Source organism: Gekko japonicus, unplaced genomic scaffold (assembly GCF_001447785.1).
Source record: "Gekko japonicus isolate JY-2015 unplaced genomic scaffold, Gekko_japonicus_V1.1 scaffold3540, whole genome shotgun sequence".
Taxonomy (NCBI): Eukaryota; Metazoa; Chordata; class Lepidosauria; order Squamata; family Gekkonidae; genus Gekko; species Gekko japonicus.
Window position 1 is genome coordinate 141945 of NW_015167642.1, and position 3604 is coordinate 145548.

A 3604-nucleotide genomic window follows, 5' to 3' on the forward strand; every position below is an offset into this window, starting at 1 on the left:
GAACTGAGTCAAAGTCTATCAAAGCTGACCCCCAGAATCCGTTAGAGAGACAGCGTGGTGTAGGGGTTAAAAGTGTCAAACTAGGGTCTGGGAAACCCAGTTCAAATCCTCACTCCACCACAAAAGCTCACTGGGTGACCTTGGGCCAGTCACATTCTCTCCGCCTGGCCTACCTCACAGGCTTGTTGTGAGAGCGAAGCGGCGGAGAAGGGAACGACGGAAACCGCTTTGGGTCCCCACTGGGGCGAAAGGCGGGATATAAACAAGGCAAATAAATATTCTGAATATCAGAGCTGGCCCAGAACTGGTGAACCTCCAAACACGTGCAGAGAGATTGCCATTTTGTTCCTACTTTGGAAGCAGTGCTCCCTCTAAGCTGAGTGAGTGTGAGCTAGCTCACAGATTTTTTTTAGCCTCCAGCTCACACGTTCTTGCCTCCGCTCAGGAAGGAGGGCTCCAGAGCAAACGGATCGATGCAGCGGCCAAACCGCCCGCTCACCACTTTCATGCCAGCAGCTCACAAAGCAGATTTTTTGCTCACAGGACTCCGCAGCTTAGAGGGAACGTTGTATCAGAAGCCCCCTCGAAAAGCTGGAACGAGGGTACAAATCTAGTTTAGAAGAAGCGCTTTGTGCCCTGCCATCTCTCGTTTCTGGAAATCAAATGCGGTTATGGTAAAAGAAGAAGAAGAAGAAGCACAAACTTAACAAGAAAAATGGAGCACAAACCTTGGGACGCCGCTCCCGGGCTCCGAGGCGACGAAGAAGTCCTTCTGAGCAGAGAATCCCCCCAGCTCTCGCTCTCTCCCTCTCTTGACTGTCAGTGGAGCCTTGAGACAGAGAGGAGTATAGCCAGAGGGGAGGGGACGAGTGACAAAAGGGAGGCACAGCGGGCACATGCTGGCTCATCCCACCCCCCACCCTCTAGAGAAAGGGCCACACAGAACAGTGTGGCGCGTAGGACGGTCCCCAGGGACCATGACTGGCCACATCTGGGAGGAGCTGGGGAGAATTCAGGAGGGGCGGCAGCAGAGCAGCCAAAAGACAGGGACGCCCTGACCCCCCCACCCCACCCATCCTCTCCCCAAAAGGCCCAAGACTGCAGGACTGAGCTCCGGATATGAGTCACAGAGCACTGCAAGGGAAGAGAGAGGCTTCCGCAGGTCGCCGGGACCCTGGATTACACACACAAAGGCCTCTCTCCTCTGACAGAGGAGGTCCCTTGACACCAAGGCACAGAAAGCCCCTTCCTCTGCAGCAGGGCTCGCAGGCCGTTGATGGTTTTCAGACCTCAGGCTAGCAGGCTGGGTACCGGATTCGGGGTACCCTCTGAAAGACGCCGCCCAACGCCCTCATGTGCCCTGGTGCAGATACAGGGGTAAGGTAAAGGTTTTTTTAACAACTGCTGGCCTTTAGTAAAGGTAAAGGTTCCCTTGCTCGAAAGCCAGTCGAATCCGACTCTAGGGTTGCGGTGCTCATCTCCGTTTCAAAGCCGAAGAGCCAGCGCTGTCCGAAGACGTTTCCGTGGTCATGTGGCCGGCATGACTAAACACCCAGGCGCACGGAACGCTGTTACCTTCCCACCGAAGTGGTACCTATTTATCTACCTGCAATTTCTTGCTTTCGAACTGCTAGGTTGGCAGGAGAGATAGAGGGGACCAGGGTGCAAACATCTGGAGCCGCTCTGGATTTCTGCTGCTTCTTGACGACAGGCTTGGAGGGGGAATTGTTCCCGACGCTGCAACCGCTGGAACTGAATCGGAAGCAGAACTGGAGACAGCGGAGTCCTCTGTTGGCCCGGTTTCTCGGAGAAGAAGTATGCCAGCCTTGTGAATAATAGCAAAAACTTTCTGAGTTTCTCGGAACACTGTCCAGCAAAGTTCCATGAAATAATACAAGGTTTGGTATGGTCCCTGGCAATGCTAGCATATGTCCTAGATTCCCACATGCAGGGCTTTTTTTTGTAGAAAAAGCCCAGCAGGAACTCATTAGCATAATAGGCCACACCCAACCACAGAAACTCATTCGCATATTAGGCCACACCCTGACAGCACAGCTCATTCGCATATTAGGCCACACCCCCATGTTACCAGAAGTGTGGTCATCCAGCCACACCCACCTTTTGCTTCTTATTCTCTTTACCTTGTTTGTTGTCAAAACCCAGGGCTTTTTTTTTGTAGCAGGAACTCCTTTGCATGTTAGGCCACACACCCCTAATGTAGCCAATCCTAATGAGTTTCTGCTGTTGGGTGTGGCCTATTATGCTAATGAGTTCCTGCTGGGCGTGGCCAACTTGGGAGCCAGCCGGAACTCCGTTCCTGTGCGTTCCTGCCCAAAAATAGCCCTGCCCACATGTGTGGAGGAGGCATGTAGAAATCCAGATGTGATAGGTTTTCGAGGGATGCGAGAATTTCCCAGTGCACACCATGGAATCCCTGGCTCTAACCTAGCAGTGACAACGGCAGCTCTCCAAAGACTCTGGAAGAGTCTGTCTCCATCAGCCCTGCCAGCTGAGGTCAGAAATGGTCACCTCTCGAAATGGACACCCCGCTGGGGTTGCCAACTTCCAGGTGGCATCTCGAGATCTCCTGGCAGTACCTGAAGATCTCCCAGAATTTCAAGTGATCGCCAGATGGCCAAGATCAGTTCCCCTAGAGAACATGGCTGCTTGGTGTAGCAGTTAAGAGCCAGTTCGGTGTAGTGGTTAGGAGCGTGGACTCTAATCTGGGAGAACCAGGTTTGATTCCCCACTCCTCCACATGCAGCTGCTGGTGTGACTTTGGGTCAGTCACAAGCAATGTTCCCTCTAAGCTGTGGAGTCTTGTGAGCAGGAATTCTACTTTGTGCGCTACTGGCATTAAAGTTGTGAGCGAGCGATTTGGCTGCTGCATAAATTAGTTTGTTCTGGAGCCATCCTTCCTGAGCCAAGGCAAAAATGTGTGAGCTAGAGGCTAAAATACTGTGAGCTAGCTCACACTAACTCAGGTTAGAGGGAACACTGGTCACAAATTATCTCAGGGCTGTTCTCTCAGGCGCAGTTCTCAAGAGAGCTCTCTCAGCCCCACCTGCCTCACAGGGTGTCTGTTGTGGGGAGGAAGGAGAAGGGAAAGGAGATTGTCCCCTACCCCTACTGCTTGATCCTTCACTAGAGATGCCAGGGATCAAATTCGGGACCTTCTGCATGCCAAGCAGATGCTTTACCACTGAGCCACAGCCCTTCCCCTTGCTGGAGAGCTACATTTCGCAGAGAAATCCAATGAGTCTTTTCTGGCTGCGGCCTGAGATATGCATCGGAGATAAGTTAAACCCAGATCCCTCTTTGTTGGCAGGGTGTGTCCCAGCAGAGAAATTGTGCAACACCAAGCATTTCCAGGTCGTAAAAAGAGATCACGTTACCGGCCAGGCTCCGTCCGCAAGGGGATGATGTATCGACTCCACTTTCTAAGCGAATTGAGGTGATGAAGGCTGAAAGTTGTGGAAGCTTTTTTGTGCGTGACCCCCCCCCCCAATGGCAACGTTTGCAGCAAAATCAGGTAAAAACTGGGCAGGATGCTGACTGCAGCCGCCAGTGGTTCTCTCGGCACCCTTCCTTCTGTTCACAGAGG

At 52.6% G+C, this 3604-nt stretch overlaps 1 protein-coding gene across 1 annotated transcript in view; it reads right to left on the reverse strand.

Moving 5' to 3' along the window:
- Positions 1-782, reverse strand: part of TBXA2R (thromboxane A2 receptor) — a 51846-nt gene extending 51064 nt beyond the window's left edge. The window contains exon 1 of the mRNA XM_015414079.1: positions 729-782. The gene's annotated coding sequence lies outside the window, so the exon portion shown is untranslated. The remainder of the gene's footprint in view (positions 1-728) is intronic.
- Positions 783-3604: the final 2822 nt, after the last annotated feature.